Source organism: Hemitrygon akajei, chromosome 6 (genome assembly GCF_048418815.1).
Source record: "Hemitrygon akajei chromosome 6, sHemAka1.3, whole genome shotgun sequence".
NCBI classification, from domain to species: domain Eukaryota; kingdom Metazoa; phylum Chordata; class Chondrichthyes; order Myliobatiformes; family Dasyatidae; genus Hemitrygon; species Hemitrygon akajei.
In genome coordinates this window covers 177,572,061-177,592,712 of record NC_133129.1, presented here as the reverse complement: position 1 = coordinate 177,592,712, position 20,652 = coordinate 177,572,061, and the positions used below count along the sequence as shown (strand labels likewise).

Below are 20,652 nucleotides of genomic sequence, written 5' to 3'. Positions count from 1 at the left end.
CATTCTTGTTTTTATTCATCATAGTCTCCTGCCTGATGGTAGAAAGTCGGAGGCTGTTGGATGGATGGGTGGAATCCTTACTAATAAGGGCAGTGCATATGCAGCACTCTGATAAATGTCCCTGATGGATGATAGGGAGACCCCTATGATCCTCTCAGCTGTTCTCACAGTCCTTTGTAGGGACTTCTATTCTGATGTTCAGCTGCTCCCGTACAATTAAGATGGGGGAGGGGAGCCTTGCTTGCCTCAAACTTCTTAATAAGTGGAGGCACTGCTGTGCCTTCTTGTTTAGGGAAGTGATATTAAGGGACTAGGTGAGGTCATCCATGATGTGAACTCCCAGGAACTTGGTGCACTTCACTCCTTCACTCTCACTATCGAGAAGCCATGTATTCATGATTGGGGTGGGGAGAAGATGGTTTGTATAACTGCAGATGCAAAAATGAAGATGCTCTAGTTAGGGGTAGAGGGGTACAACAAAGTTACATTTTTTGGTGTTTTAATCTATTTTAATAAAATTCAAGAGATACATTAAATAGTAAAAAGTGAAAGAAATAGAAGAGCACAAACTATAAAGGGATATTCACAGACTATGATGCAGAACTGATAAGAGGGAATAAGAATGAAAGCTACTGCTGCTGGGTTGAGAGGTATGCATAGAAATATAAACTAAATTTGGTTTAAACTCATCTAGGATGGGCATACAAGTTTCAGTATTCTGCTAAAGAAAAATGACATTACAAGAGATGTCATTGTTGTAGTCACCATTTAGAACATAAATAATTCACAAGAGAGAAACAGCTAACATGCCACTGAACCAAAATGTTAACTTCATCCATGAAGGCTCCATTGCCTGCTGAACATTTCTAGCAGTTTTCCAGATTTCCAGCATCTCTAGCTCTTTGATTTCAAATAATTCACAATATTTAACGTGGTCTCAAATTGCAGAATCAATATCCATGGAATGAACATGGGAAGATACATACACCCAGTGGCCACTTTATTAGGCAAACCTGTACACCTGCTTATCAATGCAAATACCTGATCTGCCAATCACTTGGCAGCAACTCAGTGGATAAAAACAGGCAGACATGGTAAAGTGGTTCAGTTGTTGTTCAACCAAACATCAGAATGGGGAAGAAATGTGATCTAACGCTACGTGACTTTGACTATGGAATGATTGTTAGTGCCAGATGGTGAGGTTTGCATATCTCGGAAACTGCCAACCTCTTGTGGTTTTTCCACACACAACAGTCTCTGGCATTTACAGAATGGTGTGAAAAAACAAAGAAAATCGAGTGAGTGACAGTTCTGTGGGTAAAAACATCCTGTTAATGAAAAAAGTTAAGAGAATGGCCAGACTGGTTGAAGCTGACAGGAAGATGACAGTAACTCAAATAACCACACGTTACAACAGTGGTGTGCGGAAGAGCACCTCTGAACACAAAACCTGAAATAGATGTGTGACAGAAGACCACACAGGGTTCCATTCCTTACCGAATAAGGGTATATTATTGAAATGTAGTACTTGATCTAAGGGAATTTTGAATCATAAGAATTGGAATAATTGAGAGAATTGGATAGATAGGGAAGGAATGACAGTCATTTATTTGTCTAGGAAAATTCTGGACACATTCAAGTGTTCCTGTATCCTGAACCTTTCAATGTTCTTAAAGTTTATAGTCTTCTTCCAATGAGGGTGGCTGTAACTGCATGTATATTTATTTCAGCCAAAACACTAATTCATGCAAAAGGTATTAAAATTTTATTTTTTTGAACATTTTAACATTGCCCAGTTTTCTGGAAGCATGAAAGGAAATTTAAAGTCTATATATTTCATCAACCTACTAAGCCGGATAAGCTCAGTTGTGAATATCACTGACATACATGTAAAAATTGTATGTGAGTGATGTGATGGATGCTGGGCATAGTTCTTGAATGCACTGCCTTCAACTGTGTAACTACCGGACATCGCAGCAAGGATTCAGATTCTGGCATTTGTGGAACTACTTCATATAAAATCAAGTAAATTCATAAGGAATGCTTAATATATTGAATGCTAGCTTAACAGACATTTGAATGTCCAGGTCAGTGCCTTTAACATCCAAAAATTTTCACTAAATGCCTAGTGGTCAATCAAGCACCATTAAAGCACAGCAAGTTAATTTGCACATACCTGGCAGCATTTGCTAAATCGCAGAAACAAATACTCTGCTTAATCTGTTTCTGGTGGTGTACACTGAAGAATATACGTTGACCAGGAAACTATAAGAATTCTTCTCTTCAATGAATTAGTCTACCAAAGCAAGCAGAAGATGCATCTAATTCCACTAAGAAAGGATTTTTCCTGGTGTAGGATTCCCTGAACTGCTTTGGTGTCAGTCTTGTTTCTAGATGTTAGAGCAGTGCTTGAACTCAAATTTTTATGTTTTGCGTTAATGGCCATTAACACACTCTCATATATTCTAGTTTAAAATACACTAAGTGGCAACTATTAGATATATTAGCTCATTATTGCAAATATCTAAACAGCCATTTGCATGGCAGCAACTCAATGCATAAAAGCATGCAGACATGATCGAGGTTCAGTTGTTGTTCAGACCAAACATCTGACTGGGGAAGAAATGTGATCTAATTGACTTTGATCATGGAATGATTGGTAACAGATGGGGCAATTTGAGTACTTCCTGGGATTTTCATGCACAACAGTCTCTAGAATTTACAGAGAATGGTGCAAGAAACAAAATATACAGTAAGCAACAGTTCTGTGGGTGAAAGTGCCTCGTTAATGGGAGAGGTCAGAGAAAGGCCAGACTGGTTCAAGCTGACAGTAAATAAAATAAAGCATTACAATAGAAGAGGATCTCTGAACACATAACTAAGACCATAAGACATGAAAGCAGAATAGGTCATTCAGCTCAGTCTGCTCCACCATTCCATCATGGATGATTTATTGGTTGTCAAACCTTGAAATAGACCTGCTACAGATGAAGACCACAAACATACTCAGCAGCCACTTTATTAGGTATAGGATTTACATAATAAAGTGGCCACTGAGTGTACATACAAAGCTACTTAAGATTTTCAGAGCTTCATGTACTGTATGCCATTTATTCACCTAAGTACATAAATCCTCAGTTAGTAAATCATTATACCACACAGACAAATTTCACACCTTTTAAGCTACTGCTGGCACAACTGCTCAAGAAAATGGTACAGCATAACTACATCTTTTAACGGGGTTTCTTCACAAATGCCTACAATACAGATCATGGCAGTTTGCATCAAATACACAATAGTGGGCAGAGCAGTAAGTTTGTTTTGGTGCTGGAAACTTATGCATATGTTTGAGATACATGTACTGGTGCATTTTAAAAAAAAATGTCAAAAGAGGTTTAGCACCTGTTAAATCAGGTGAGCTGAACACCAAGAACAATTTTAACCCCTTAATTTTCAAGCACTAATACTGATTCAGCAAGATTACATTTATTTTCTGTCACCCTGGGAGCTGGCACAAAGGTTAGCCAGTTATTAATGAAAGATACTTTACTGTTTAATATTTTGAAAGCAAGATTTTTGTTTCCAAAGATTGTTTAGATAGACTACATGGAGGCTTTGAAAGCCAGCTATGAAATATCAACTAATTATTTCCATTTTTTTTACCTCTCAAGATGAATCAATGAAACAACTGGAACTCATTACAGCCTTAGGATAAACTAACAGGAATGGCAGTAGACGTGTGAGATTTTTAGCTCTGTAAACTCAGCCAGGGAAATATGGTAGTTGGGATTTGAGCCAAATAACCCGAACTAAAAAGTAGACAGCATCAGTGACAACCACCATGATACTACTGAACTGTTATACAATGCATCACAACATTAAGGAAAAAATACTGCCACCTTTACTAGTCTGTATCAAATTCTAGGTATACATCTTTTGATTAGTCCCTAGGGCTAAGATGGCCTGCTTTTACTTCAGTTCCAAGACGAATGACATTAGTGTGGCTACTATTTCCACCGCAGATACAGCTGGGCTGTCTGGCAGGGCAAGTTAGAAGCTCGGAGTGTGCTTGTGCTTCTGATAAATGGATTCCAGATAATCACTGCCATGCTGGAAGGGCAGGAGTCAATGTGGCTTGTTTGTTCATGATTTTGCCAGGTTTGAGGTCTTGATTTTCAAACATTTGTTTCTTCAGATGGCTATCGGCTCTGTTGACATATCAAAAGTGTTTGGAATTCATAGTCAATGTTGGTCTTAAGAAGTGGCTCCCAGGACACAGAAATTAGTCCACATTTTCTTGGATTTTATTGATTGTTTTTCCTATCAGAGAGTATTGAACAGTGGGGCACATTGGTAGTTTAGTGAAATCCATTATCTGATGTCTTGGTCAAAAGCGACATAGAGCTCATTTTCTGAACATGCATGAACACAAGAACCAACTGCCATGCATTTGTACAGCTGAATGATCCTGCTTCTGGAGTAGAGACAATGTAGCTTGAACAGGCCCAGAACAGATCCAAGTGAAAAGAATTTCCAAGGACAACCAAGTCTGAAAATTATCAAGATTCTTGAGGGATGGATTCAAATAAGTCACGTCAGTCCATGCATCTCTTTTGGCAGTGAAGATCACATTTATTGTGCCTCTAGATCAGGGGTTCTCAATCTGGCATCCACCCTTGCTTGATGGTTTTACTTCGAGGTATGAAAAAATGATTGGGAACTCCTGCTCTGGATGGATGGAACCCACATCACATCTTCTGTGGGTTGAATACCACTTTGTAGCAGCAAGGCAATGGAGCTTACTTTAGCAGGGAATTTCAATGCCCATCACCAACAGTAGCATCACTGACCCAAAGGACATAGTTGCCAGATTGGAATGAGAAGGAGCAAAGGGCAAATCCACTTGACCATGTCTTGATAAATGTAAGTGCTGCAGATGCATCCATCTTTGATAGTATTGGTAAGACTGAATATCACAGTCAAGACAAAACCTTATCTATGTGAAACTACCATTAAGACTTGGTAGCTCAAAAGAGGACATTTAAAAGTTACTGCAAACTCTCAGCAATCTGTAACTTTGATGTTTCAACACAAGACCATTAGACACAGGAACAGAATTAGGTCATTTGGCCCATTAGTTTGCATGTAATAGCTTTGGTTCAATGAAGATGGGTTTTCCTGTAACTGAAGTCTCATGAACCTGAAAGTGAAGGGCCAACTTGGTGAAGCCACATAAACTAAATCTACATGCAATCGTGAATAATGATCAACAATTAAATAGCCAAAGGGAAAGAGGCTCCCAGGATATTCCCGTTTTTCAATAGTGGTGCAGTCCAGGAATGCCAAAGATGGGGCTCCAATGTCTTCTGCCTGAAGTGGTACGTAGACAATCCATCACTGCTCCATCCAATAGGCCCATTATAGAACTTGCCTTCACCCAGCTCTATTCATTCCACAGGAAACCAATGAAAGGCTTGAAAGCAGTGGATAAAGCAATGGCTCTGGTGGTGTTTCAGAAAAGCTAGAACAGGACAAACCCAGCCACACTACCTCAATACACTAACTGTCAAATCAACTTGTTCAGGGTCCAGGCTAGACAGGGAGGATTTGAAGTTAAGCTTAACCAATCAGTTAGCTTAGATGTTAGCCAAATATCCTGTATATTATTGAATTCATATTTTCTATGCTGATGAACAAAAGGTCACATTAAGATTTATACTATTTTACACATAGCAAAAATATTTAAATACTTGGGCTCAATTTTGGTTAAAATTGTCTTATTACAAATATTTCTTTCAACAGCACATCAGTAAAATGTAGCCTTAATTAATATTATTTCTTTTTGTTATTTTGCATTTATCAGGTTTCCTGAAGGAGTAATAACATGCAGAATATAATGGGACTAACAAACAGGATGCTCAGTGAGCTAATCAGTCTTTCAAGTCAAGACTTTTATAGCCTGCATAAAGAGGTGGAGGTTAAGGGTGGAGTTAGAGCTGGCAGGTGATAGGTGGATCCAGGCAAGAAGGGCAGATAGGCAAAAGGAGGAGGTAAAAGTGGAAATAGTGACAGAGGGTAGCAAAAGGGCTACAGTTGATGGAATTTGGTATGGTTGAGCATGGAATTAAATAAGGGAGGCGAAGTGGGCAGATGGTAAAATGGGGGGTGGGGGTGGGGAGGGGACCCAGTGGAAGGAGCTTGAGAGTGATGGATAGATTGAGTAAGTGGAGGGGAATGAACCTACTAAAATTATTTCCAAGAATCGGTACAGGCATGATAACCAGGCAACCTCTTCCCATACTTTAAGATTTCACAAATACTTTATTCCCCATACATTATTTAGATTAATTATATCCAAAACTCCAAAAGTCCAGGAAAGAAATGTGTGCTGCCTATTAATGAAAACTTTTTATTAACCATTATTAAATAAAGATCTTATTAACCAATTATAAACAAGATAAAACAGCATCCCTACTCTTACAATTTAGAGCTCATACAATTACTAGTGATGTTCATTGGCCGATACATCAGTGCTACATTTTTATTTGCAAATGTTGAAATTTGATAATTTTTATGTTGACAGGGAGAGAGAATAAATGCCAGGCAGCTTACATAAATTTAATTTGCTGACAAGCATTTGGCACATCTTTGGGATGAATTCTTACCACAGTTAGCAAATCAAAATAAAAAATAAGATTTAAAGTTCTAAAATAAAAAAAAGTACAGATATAGATTAAATCCTATTACAAATACTATAAATCAATATATCTTACAAGGATGGGGGTCCAGTAGTATTTTACAGAGACCATTTGTGGCAGTCTCATCCAATTTGGAAGATTCTGGATTTGAGGCTAGTGATTTAATCATTTATATATTTAAAAAAAGCAATCAAAGTTGATGCTCTAATGGAGCACCAAGTCAGTGCTATCCAATCCAAGGTGCCACCTTCCTATTAAGATGTTAAACTTGTGTCCTGTCTAATCTCTCAGGTCTATGAACACAATTTTTTTTGTTGTAATGCTATTTCTGTAATTTATAGCAATTTTATGTATTTGCACAGCAACATATTTCACATTAGTCAGTAACAAATCTGTCAGTGCACAGACTCTTAGCTATCTAAACCTTTGAGACATATTCCTTGCACTGCAGCATTATCCCTCAATCAAAATTATAGCAAAAGTTTGGTTTCCATTAATCTGGAGAACTGTGTGTTCTTTAGCTGCTGCATATCCTATGTAATAAAAATAATTACATCTCAGAAAAGCCTTATTGACTCAAGGAACTATGATATATGAAAAGGTAAGCAAAATCACTGTACAAATGCATGCCTTATTTACTTTTTCTTGGAAAGCTGAGGTTATGTGCAGTAGGATATGACAAGTAGGACTTATGCATCTAGCACAAGTTTTTTCCAGAATGTCAACTTCTGCGACATCCTCAAAATGCATCACTTCGACACTACCGCACAACGAAGCTGAATGGCTGATTCCACAGCTCTTTCGTTTCAATATGCATCTAACCTTCACAAATTGACTTGCATGTAGTACATGTCAAATCAGCCCAAATCTTCTATGTACCAGCTGCAGATCTATTTAACTGTGGAAATCAGGATTCCTGCAAGGCACAAACCTAAACTTACACTGCAGACTACCACTAAAAGGATCACTGAGCCACAATGATGGAATCCTAAAGGGATTCCTGAACTTCTGTACATTGTCCCAGCAAATCAGTCTGAAGAATGTCCAGTTACCCCATTTATTTAAATGGCAAAGAAATTAAAATTCATTAACTTAATTGTATTTAATTTTCTTTTCTGTTTGTAAATTTTTATTAAAATGACTAGGTATGGTTAAATCAATAGCTTTTGAATGCTGAACGGTGGCATTCAAACAATAAACCTGTATCTTTGACAGCTTTGTCCGGTGTCTAAAGGTGGGCAGCTTGCATTATTATCAGAAGGGGCTTTTGCTGCACTAGATCTTGTCAATCAGCTTGGAGCAGGTTTATTTTAGAAGTTTGTGTTCCATAATCTTGGCAAAGTAGTTTTTACTAATATCATTCTTGAACCTTTTGCCAAACTCTTTATTCCCTCTAAACTAAACCCATCAAGATTTTGTACATTTAAGTTGGAGTTTATGAAGTTTGAACTATGAATATACAATCAACTTCATAGTTGCAAACTAGATAGAAAACCTGTTAATATATAAAGAAAACAATGCAATGGTAGTTCCCAACTGCATGTCACATAGGGAGGCTGATCAGGGGACTTGGTCACAGAAAACCAGGTGAGGCCCTCAGAAGTTCATCTCACTCTAGACTTCAACCAATATGGCACTAGTGGCAATTATACTGGGCAACCCGCAAGCTGAATTTAACCCTTTCATTTGAATAGAAGAGCTATTATAGCAAGTACTAATAAAACAATGCAAGTGTACTCAATTTGTTTTGTATCTTCTAATGTTTAACTCACTAAGTGCACTGATATTTTCTTTTGACGTGTACTTTTCTAACTGGATGTGATAAATGTACATATAAACACCTTATTCTTTGGAAAGGATATTATAACAGTGTAAGGTTGCAATTAAAATTAGGCAAACAATAACTTACATACACCATAATTTTACAAGTGAAATAATGTTTGATTTATTTAGAATATACATGCTCAAATATTAGGTCACAATAAAATCTGCAAACATTGTAAACCAAGTGTTCAAGTGTTTAATCACAGGTATTCTGCTAAATTTTAGGTCAATAAAAAACTGATCAATAGAATTACAACCATTGAAGTACAGAATCCAATGTTCTTCGTACAAGATACATTGCAGGCATGTGCCATGAATAAGACTGCTCCCTAAATGGAAAGAAGAATGGAAAACAGACCATCTGGTTTTGGATGTATTAACATTCCAAGAACAGAAATTAATGTTCTTACTTCAACTAATGGGATTACAACTGTCACGTTATTGATATTTTCATAAAATTTACAAAGCAAATCAATTCAACATTTGCCTAGAATGTAGCATCTAACGATGCAATGCCTAGGAACAATTGCCACTCTTGCATCACACATAACAAGCCACAATTTGTTAATTGGTTTAGATACATCAGCCACAGAATAAAACCTAATTTTAAGAAGTTCAGTCTGTGCCATTGGGTCAATGTGTATGTCCAAAACTTGGTGCATGCAAATAACTTTTCATTGCTTATCCTTTATTACAATGACCACTAAAATCCTGCTTGATTATGGACCTAATGCAGATAAATGAGATTTAGTGTACACAAGTGCAACAGTTGATGTGAAGCGGAGGGTTAAAGGTTCTGCTTTTAACTCATCAAGAGTAAAATCAGCACAGTGAAAAAAATCATTAGGTCAAGAGTGAGGTTGACAGACCCACAAAACTTGCCAACTTTGGGCTGCCTTAGAAGTCAGACTACTTAACTCATTAGCAAAAAAGAACCGAATACTTGTGGGTATTATTGCACGATTAACTAAGCTCATTTTAATAGTTTTCAGGATGATGATCAGGTGCTTCTGTGCATTTTCCTTGCCAGTTCTTCTCCACTACTACAAAGCAGCAATTCCTAGATGGGTTCATTCCAATAAACGATGGGTGGCCTCTGATACTTCAGTGGGATGTCCCATGTCCATATTCAAGAATGTCACCTTGGATGGAGTCTTGATCCTTTAAAAAAGAGAAGCATTCAACCTCCCCAGGGTTTGCTCAGTAATGACTAAGAGCCCTAATTTATTTGATCCCCATTTCAAGTTCAACTATCATTGCTGCAGCTGAGTAGTAGTTCAGGGCATGGATTGAACTTATGTTTTTATGTTGTACTTCATCTACTCATTCAATAACTGGAAGTAAAATGCACTCTCAAGATCTTTGCAGCAAGAGTAAATTTGTAGAACACCTCCCTACTGCTTCAAACAGCTTTGTAAATTTCAGAGTAGGCTGATCCAAGATTGTTTGTCATTTCCAGCATACAAGTGTAAAGGAGAAAATAATTGTTACTCCAGATCTGATGCACAAAAAAAAAACACAAGATAAAGAACACATTAATAAAAATAATATAAATACAAAAGATGGATACATAAATTGATTACATGTCCATAAAGTTGTCTGACAGGAAATGTAGTGGAGGGGTGGGTTGGTGGGTGGAGCCTTACTGCTTGGAGAAAGCAACTGAGTCTGATGGTCCTGGTATGCATGCTATGCAGCCTCCTCCCTGATGGGAGGGTAACAAACTGTCCTCAAGCAGGGTGGGTGGGATCCTTCGTGATATCACTGGCCTTTTTCTGGCACTATGATACTTGAAATAATGAAATGCTGAGATAGCAAGGGCTAAAAGGAAGGTCCACATCTAGAGCACACTGCATGACAAGAAATATTTGTCAACTGTAGTTATCAAATTAGCAAACCAGTTTTTAAATCTTCTGAAAAATGTTAGATATAAAATTCTCTACCAAGGCAGTTAAAGAATCCCTGCTGCCAAAACCACACTTATTTGGTCACAAAGCGTAATGTCTAAATGACAGGTGTTAACCTTGACTGGTCCAGTACTGATGAAATCCACTGCTGGTTTCATGTACAAAAGGCCACTTGGATAAAAAGCTATACAAGTGTCACTTTTATATTAATAGAACCATTCTCCACCATAGTTCTGCAGGAAAAGTAAGCAAACTTAAAATAAACAAAACATTTGCCCTTTCGCTCCTTTCCCTTCATTCATAAACTGGAGTGCTACTTCCAGGTGGAAGTATTGATTTAATATACTTCCTGATGTATTCTTTTCTATTCAACAGGATCAAAGATGCAATGACCACTTTCAAGAACATCTGAAGCTTGAGTAGACTTCTGGACTGGGTTCAACAATTTCAGACATTGAAACATTCCAACGTTATATTGTGCCTAGACCCACATTGGCTTCTTTCCACAAACAATGATCATTTCTTTATCAGCTCTCCAAAAGAGGGTTCTTTGTTCTTTTATCCCTTTCCCCAACAAATCAACTCTAGTTTTAACATGTCACCCACTGGAAAATGAACTTGTTCACCTACAAAATTACTGCTTGATGTAATGAACATTTTCACTTATTTTTTCTAATTTTAAATTTCCACATCAGCAATATTGGATAGGTGAAGTGCAAATGCGAGCTGTATCCTATATGATTTGGCTGAATCATTCTACTGTAACTGAAACCTTTGAAAAAATATCGTAATCAGTACTTAATGTTGAGAATACTTATAAAATGTAAAGGGGAGCTGATCAGCTCCAATAACTCAGCATAAAGCCCATAACCAGAAAGAAAACTTCCTTCAATTGGGCCTTAAGCTTGGCAATGAACAATGCATGCCTGCTATTCGCATGGCCACATTAATCTAGCAACATGGGGCAAATAGCTTTGAATGTTGGAACAGACAACCTCCAACTTCAATATGAAAAAAAATCTGCAAATGATTTCTCACTAGTAAGCTGCTGTTTAAATACTACACAAATAAAGCATACAAATTCAAGTAGTTTATTATGTTTTATTATGTCAAATACAATGATGAAATGTGGTATACCAACATTCTGAAACAATAGCAAATTCTGACTGCAGAACATTGAAAAATAGGCAAACAACAATGTAAACACAAGAGATGCTGCAGATGCTGGAAATCCAAGACACACACAAAGTGCTGGAGGAGTTCAGCAGGGCAGGCAGCATCTATGGAGAGAAACAAACAGCTGATGTTTCAGGCTGAAACCTCTCTTCATCAGAACAAAATGTGTGTCTAATACACTGGAAGCACTGCCCAGCAGAATAGCTTTATAATATATAAACATTGTACTGGTAATGAGGTGTTGGCCCAATAGTACTGTAATACTGCACACATGATGTTACATGACTAACAAAACAAATTGGTGGTGGTGATGGAGGTTAACTAAATAGGAAAATTGTCTCCCCCCCAAAAAAAAACATTTTATCTTCCATAATGCCAGGTCCTTTGTATGAATACTAAGGTCTGAAATGTTACAATTATGCGCAGTCAGATGCATCAACCCTGGAGATTCCCACAACTACATACCAGTTCCAGGCAATCCAATTCACCCCAAAGGTCAAAAATGGCTGACAGAACTGGATACAGCAAACGTAATGAACCAAACATCATAGTGGTAGTACTGCAGACCAGCATAGTTACAATAAATTGATCAGTTATGTCGTCACAAAAAGCAGGATAAACCACAGTAGCTAATTACCACCCAGTCAATCAGGCAATTGATGGAAGATCAGCAGCATTATCAAATGGCACTCACTCAGTAATAACCAACTCAGCAATGTTTTTTTTTTCAAATTTTGCCAGATTCTACTCCAGTCCTTGTCACAGCTTTGGTGAACATATAGTAAAAGAGACAAATTCTAAGTGAGTTGAATGAATGCCCTTGATAGAGGCACATTTGACTGAGGGAGGCTAAAATCAAATTCAATAGGCAAAGGGAAAATGCTCCAGTAGTGGGAATAATATCTTAGTCATAGTCTTAAGAGCATGGAAACAGATCCTTTGATCCAGATGATCTATGCTTACCAAGATCTTTTGCAAAGGAAATGGCTGCAGTTGCTAAAGATCAACCATTCCTGTACCAGGATATCATTGCTAGGAGATCCTCAGGACTGTATTCCTTATCTAACCATCTTCAGTTGTTTAATGACCTTCCATCAGTAGTGGGTAATGTTCACAGACGGTTCCACAATGTACAGCACAAGATACAACTTTGTAGCAGATGAAGCTGACCATACATGCAGAAAGGCTGCGACAGAAGTGTCAAATGCATTAGTATAATAGACGCCAATAAATCATGGGTTACTAGTGACTAGAAATTGAACTGGACCATCCACAGGTGGTGGTATCGCACAGCAAACCATTCAAGTCTTGACACTCCAATGCTCTTACATCAACAAGGTACAAGCTACGGAGAGGCAGGATGACACATTTTCCACTTGCTTGGAAGAATGCTGTAGTGATGATCCCTTATTAGCTTAATATGCAGGAAAAAAACTGCCCATTTGATTTGCACTATTTCAAACACATCAAAAATTGCTTACACCACTGGCATTTAGGTGTTTCAGCATGTGGAACCTCTAAATTCACTAGTTACTTGCTGGGGTTTTTCAGTAGCACCTCCAAAATCTGCTATCATCAAGGACAAAGACAACAAGTATTTGAGTACTCCACCATCTTGTTACCTCCAAGTTGAAAACTATCTTGATTTAGAAAAGTACTGCCAGTCTGTCACCGGATGCAAGCTCTGGAAATTCATCCCGAAGAGCACAGTGGTAATTTTTGCACCACAGGGAAGTGGATCATTACCTCATGCTCAGTCACGCTTGAAGGTTGTGCCTGTGATGGGACTGACTGAGTCTACAACCTTCTGTAATCCCATGCATTAGATGCTGCATACCAGGCAAAAAGGGATGAGCAAATAAAAAGTGAAAAATTGGTAAAGTTGTATTAAAAAAGCAACTTAATTATACTGCTCAACTCACTGCTAAGTCAAAGTTGATTGCAGTGCTAATCCTCACACACGATATTAAACCATGCTGTCTGCTCATTAGAATAACAAAATGTTTTCAACATTATTGGATGTCAAGAAAATATTTTGTAATTGTAATGGCACTACCAAAACATTCTCATAAATGCTTACATAGGAAGATAAAGAGAAAAATGGGTTAGAATGGCCCATTCCCATGAAATAATGTGCAATTATTATTTGACACCAGTTTAAAAATGAGAAATACATCGAATAACTTGAATTAAATTCTTTAGGCATCTTGTACTGAGAATTTCAATCTGGAAACCCAAATGTAAACTCTTAATTCAATTTTGCCCAATACAAGGTACCATTCCATTGCGAGATGTGGCTGTTAACGTATCTCCTGAAACAAATCTATACAGTTTCAGTCCAGTTCCTAGTAGCTATAGAAATGATTTAATAAACCAAAGATGCATGCTGTGGAAAAATGGTACCTGAAACCACTATACTCACACTGTTTACAGAAAGGCAAATCAGTACAAGTCTAATGCTACATATTCACTGCAATCATTCTCTTGTAAGTGGATGTTTTTCCCCAAAGCAAAAGATCTTATTCTTTTGGAATCGTATTTGCCTAATTAAAAAAAATTGCTGTGGCAAATCACTGAGAACCACCAATTTTGAATTTATCTGCTATGCTAAGAAAGAATGAGCTTTGTTCCTGGAGGACACCTAATTAGCTTCCTGCTATTTTAATGCATGTAAATGAATCACAATTGTAATAAATTACTGAATACATAATTGATCAGCAATTGCACAATAAATTTGTTTGGTTAGAGAAATATTAGGGCCAGCAAGCGCTCAAATTAAACAGCACTGCAGAAATCAAGTTCAAAGTAAATTTATTAAGTATACGTCACCCTGAGATTTATTTTTGCAAATATTCAGTCGAACAAAGACATCTTAAATATTATTTATTTTGAGTTACAATGTCAAACAGGCTCTTTCAGCTTTTCGACCCATGCCACCTAGCAACTCACCTATTTAACCCTAGAGTAATCACAGGTCAATTTACATTGACCAATTAACCAGCAGGTCTTTGGGTTATGGGAGGAAACCAGAGCTCCTGGAGTAAACCCAAACATTCCACGGGGGGGGGGGGGGGGGGGGGGGGGGGAGAGAGAGAGAGACACACACAAACTCCTTAGAGGGCGCTGGCCTTGAACGCTGACACCTCAAGCTACATTATGCTAACCATTACGATACCGTGGCGCCCATACAATAGAATGAAAAACTACACAAAGACTGACAAATACCTAATGTGCAGAAGACAAACTGTAGAGAGAAAAAAATAGTATACTGAGTCTACAGACAAAGTGACAAATGGAATACAGTGTAAGGAAGTACACGATCATGTACCTTGGTAGAAGGAATAAAGATGTATACCGTTTTCGAAATGAGGAATGAATTCAGAAAACAGGTGCAAAGGTTCTTGGGAGTCCTAATGTAGGATTCCCTAAAGGTTACCTTTCAGGCTGAGTCAGTCAATTGTAATGTGAGCATTCATTTTGAGAGAGACTAGAATATAAAAGCAAGGTTGCAATGCTAAGGCATTGGTCGGACCATATTTGCAGTATTGAGAACAGTTTCATTTCTAAGAAAGGATGTAGGATGTGCTGGCATTGGAGGTCATTGAACCATTTATGGAACCACTTTCAAAGAAGCAGAGTTCAGAATAAACCCAGTCCTGATAATAGCTATATTTATTTAAAATGGTAAACACCAATGTTGTAAATCTTACAATATTCAAGTGACATAATCATTTCATTTGAGGTCTATTACGTGATCAAACTAATTGTTTGAATTGTTCTACAGCACTTAAGCTCATGCTTTTATAATTTTATCTCTACTGCAATCACAGCTTATATGTATAATTAATGCTCTGAATACATATATCAATTTCCACCCCTTATAGTTATGTTCCAGCATCCTACTGCCATGAAAGGTTGTAGTGGCTTCTTTGTACCAGTCAGTAAGTTTACTTCCAGTGAAAACATTCACTGTAACTTAACAAGTAACTATCAGAACAGGTAGCTGGAAATAAAGCAACTCAGTCATGGCAATGTCCTTCTCTATAATTTATCTCACAAGAAATGTTCACTTTTATACTATCAGAAAATCTATGAAAATTTGCTAAATACATTTTAACATGAATGGCAGTGATACCATAACTCTGATTAACACCAATGCTGCCAGTTTCAGTGTATTATACAGGATAAACAATGACCCTAAAGGGATATGCAGGGCCCAAGAGCTACACAGCACTAGATATTTCACATTATCCTAGAACGATGTTCATTTTATTAAAGACAAACTTGAGGCTCATTTCAAAGACGGCTGATAGCTGTGTTTCATGCGCTGAATACAATTCCTTTCGGACACCCCTGGTTGTACCTTTCCATCTTAAATAGTGGTGTAAGCTCTTGTGCTCTACATCTATTCTGCATGTTTACTCTACCATAAGCTTTAGAAAGCAGTTTAGATACACCAAGTTCTAAACGCATTCTGCTTCAATGGGAGAGAATAATCAGTGTAAATTGAGCTTTAAAACTGAGATCCTTTCGGGGATGGATAAAAGCAGCTAGCAGATATACACCTAAACACTGCAAATCAGTTACTTGTCATCTTTATTGGCAGGAACCCTTACACATGCATGGACCACATCAGTTTCCAGGAGTGCAAATAACAGAATAAAGCTGCTCTAGAAATACAGATAATTAATGATCCATCTCAAAAATTGTATGGCTGGAGAATGTATAGAGTGCTCTTCTGAAGATAGTTAGCTATCTGGTTGCATTATACTCATTCACAATACAGATGAACATGGCTCAATTAAAGAAAATGCTCATTGTTGTGTGAATGAGGTGTAGAGACCTCATACAGGTATTTACAATCATGTGGCACTGAGCTTCATCAGAATCAAAACTGTCATCTTATTCATCTGTGGGATTATGAATATATAGCAAGATAGGGACTGCCCCACCTTGGAGAACATTAGAATATTCTCAAATACAACTAATATTAGTCCATTCATAACACCCATAATCCCACATTTCAAACCTTTTTATTATTTAGTTCTTTCATTCAGAACAAGCAGTAAAATGACAGCTTTAAAGATATAAAACTAAATATTACAAAAATGTAAATGTCAATTAAATAAAAACAAGTGACTTTAAAAGCCTTAAAAGCTTATCCCATCTCTCAATGCTACAACAAGACTATAATATATTCTAACTTGTTATCTATGGAAATGAATAAATAGTCAACATTTTGGGCCAGGACACTTTATCATGACTGAAAAAGGGGGGAGATACCAGAATAAAATTGTGGGGTGGAAGGGGCAGTAGGACTAGCTAGGTGACAAGTGAGGCCAAGTGGGTGGGAAAGGCAAAAGGCTGGAGAGTGGACCATGGGAGCAGGGGGAGGAGCAGCGCTGGGTGAGGTGACAGGCTGGTGAGAAGACGTGAGGCCAGAATGGGAATAGAAGAGGGAAAAGGGAGGGGAAATAATTACGGGAAGAAATTGATACGAATGTAATCAGGTTGGAGGCTACCTAGACAGAATGCAAGGTGTTACTCCTCCACTGAGAGTGGCTTCATCATGGCAAGAGAGGAGGCCATAGACTGACAATGTTGGAACAGGAAAAGGAATTAAAATGTTCCGCTACCAGGAAATTCTGCTTTTGGCAGTTAGGAGAGTGGAGATACTCAACAAAAAGGCCCCTCTCATTACGCTGAGGCCGTATCAGGAGTGCTAGATACAACAAATGATCCCAAGATTCACCTGGAAGACTGGGGACCTGAATGGAGGCAAGAGGAGAATGGGCAAGTGTAGCATTTGTCACTTGCAGGGATGTGTCAAGATTAGTGGAGAGGGGCAAATGGACAAGGGAATCAGAGGGAATGATCCCCGAGGAAAGCAACAAATGGGGAGAGATAAATGTGTTTGATGGTAGGATCCTGCTGAAGATGGCAGAATTTGTGGAGAAACTATGTAGAAATGCTAACTGGTTGTTCTGAAAATTAGTTTCAACCTTCATCACAAGACAGCATAATTCAAATTCCAGCAAATCAGCATTTGTTAAAAAATAATTCTACTTTAAGTCTCTAAGGACCGTTAATTCCTACACTCTCATGCCCAAGCAGAGTATTGAACACTAACACTATAGGCTATTTAATTTGTATTAAGGAATCAAAAGAGCTTATGGGTAAATTATAGTTATCAAATACAAGTCCTACTTTAGTGCAATATGGGTTAAGTTATTCTTCTCCCCTTTCACTTGCCTTGTAGTAGCATGGGTACTGATGGGCATGCTAAGCACCAATAATGGCTGAAGTTTTAATTTTTATAATCTGTATTTTGCCCCAAAAATCTGGAAGGTCACACCTGTAATTTTCATAGAATCTGGAGAAACCCAGTACTTTCCCTACATTTATAAATGAAGCATTTATTTTGAGATAATGCAAACAACAGTGATCATTTATATCATTACATTACCAGTTGAAAAGGAGTGCAGGAACAGAGAAACCTGGGGTTTACCCAGGTCAAAGGTACGAAGAATGCTGGTAAATGATTTAAAGTCATCATGCATCATCGAGATGGAGTACAAAATACTAAACCACTACATGCCTTAATTAGAGCTTTGCTTGTTTTTGAAGCCCAGTCTTAGAGGTATTACAGTGACTTACTATAATGGCAGCAAGGATGAAGGAAATTCAAGATAAAAATTGAATGCTTTAATGCTGATCACATTGTGCTGCACTCATTGCTGCAACAATTCTTGTGTGTAAAAATTAATACTATGGTAAAGGAAATAGATTTTATAATTTTGAAAATAATTTTTCCTGAGATTACAAATAGAGGGGTCCAATGTTATAGGCTTGTTGGGATTATTTTATTTCTAGTTACTGTTTTGAAAGTGATTTCTTCAGGCATTGTATTCCATGTAGTGAAAATCTATAGCATTAGCCTTACCTGGTGTACTCTCCTCCCGAGTAGTAATGATTCTCTAAAATGGACTTGGAAAAGAATATCAAGATTACATTTTAATCCCATACACTTTTGCAATAGGCCTTCTACTAAAGATCTACAAATAGACTATATATCCCACCTGCTGCATTTCCCAAGAAATTGGTCACTAGCTCAGTGCTCCATTTGTTCATGAGCCTTGAAATATCCTCAGCATTGTAAAATTTGCCTAATTAAACCCACATCCAAACTTTAATATTTTATTATTCTAGCACCAAACCAACCTAGTCTCTAGTTTACCACCCTCCATAATTTTGCTCAATTTTTAGTTTTATATTTTTGCCCATTTGCCCTTGTTCATATCATTAGTACACACTTGCTTAGTCCCCTTAAATATGGTAAAATACATTTTCTTAGAGCTATCAATCATCTTAATAACATTAGTTTCCCCCCAGTGAAGTAACCAAAGGGATGACCATTGTGTTATGTTTATGAAGTCCTTTAAAGTTCAAAGTAAATTTTATCAGAGTACATATATGTCAGCACATATAACCCTGAGATTCATTTTTCTGCAGGCATACTCAGCAAATCCAGAGAATAGTAATGATAACAGGATCAATGGAAGATCAGCTGGAAGACAACAAACTGCAAATGCAAATATAAATTAATAGCAATGCATAACGAGAACATGAAATTAAGAGTCCTTAAAGTAAAATGATTGGCTGTGGGAACATCTGCATGGATGGGCAAATGAGTGTAGTTATCCCCTCGTTCAAGAGACTGATGGTTGAAGTAGCTGTTTCAGAACCTGATGGTCCCAATGTTCTTGCACCTTCAACCTGATGGCAGCAGTGAGAAAAGAGCACGGCCTGGGGTGAGGATCTCTGATGGATGCTGCTTTCCTATGACAGCATTTCATGTACATGTGCTCAGTGGTTGGAAGGACTTGACCTGTGATGTACTGAGCTGAATCCACTACCTTTCCTAGGATTCTTCATTCAAAGGCAGTGATGCTTCTATACCAGGCCGTGATGCAGCCAGTCAATACGCTCTTCACTACATGCCAAATGTCTGTAGGCCCCTAAAGAAGTAGAGGTACTGCTGTGCTTTCTTCACAATTACATTTACATGCTGGGTCTAGGACAGGTCCTCTGAAAATTTAACACCCAGGAATTTAAAGTTGCTGACCTTCTCCACCTCTGATCCTCCAATGAGGACTGGCTCATCAACCTTTGGTTTCTTTCTCCTGAAGTCTGCAATCAATTCTTGGGTTTTACTGACATTGGGTGAGAGGTTGTTGTTATGACATCAAATACCCTTCCTGTATACTGATTCAACACCACCTTTGATACGGTCCATAACATTGGTGTCTTCAGCAAACTTGAATTTAGTGTTGAACCTGTGCTCAGCCAGTCGTAGGTGTAGAGCAAGTAGAACAGCAGACATCCCTGTGGTGCTCTTGTGCTGGTGGAGATTGTGGAGAAATTTTTGCAATCCAAACTGACTGGGGTCTGCAAGTGAGGAAATCCAGAATCCAATTGCATGAGGGTTTTGGTGACAGGAGTTTTAGATGGTGAAGTAATCATTTGGGCAACCATGAAATTGCGTACTAGAATACAGAGCCAGAGGAAGATGAAAAGAATAGTTAACGCTAGTAAACAGATGTCCAACTAGGGTAAGAACTTAAAGTTCCTGGCAAAACTGCAACATGATATAGATTACCAAGCACAAAGGTCCTGGGTGAATAGAATAGCATGGGTCAGACAGATGCCTCAGGTGTTTTGAATATCCCTCTGACCCCTCCCAGAGTACACCAATGACAGAATGAGGGAGCCCAGTAAGCCATGGAAGGCAAGAATGAAAGCTGCAGCAGGATCAATGCAAGAATGTTAAAGGAAGCAATGAATAATCATAATAGAACAAGTATATAGTTGGTCAAGTGAAACCAAAATTCAGTTCATCCCTCGTTCTGAGAACTAAGGCCTGCTAGAGCACACTCGTTCCTCAACCATTTATAGCTTGAGCTATAAACTGAAAAACTAAACTCTTAATCCTCCACCAATCTAAGTAATTTTCTGCTTAGTTTTGGGTTGAAGCAGAATATTACAAC

General features: G+C 37.9%; 1 protein-coding gene across 1 annotated transcript in view; it reads right to left on the bottom strand.

Annotated features, from left to right (window-relative positions):
• Positions 1-20,652, bottom strand: part of cstf3 (cleavage stimulation factor, 3' pre-RNA, subunit 3) — a 109,477-nt gene that overhangs the window by 50,058 nt on the left and 38,767 nt on the right. The gene's annotated exons all lie outside the window — the stretch shown is intronic.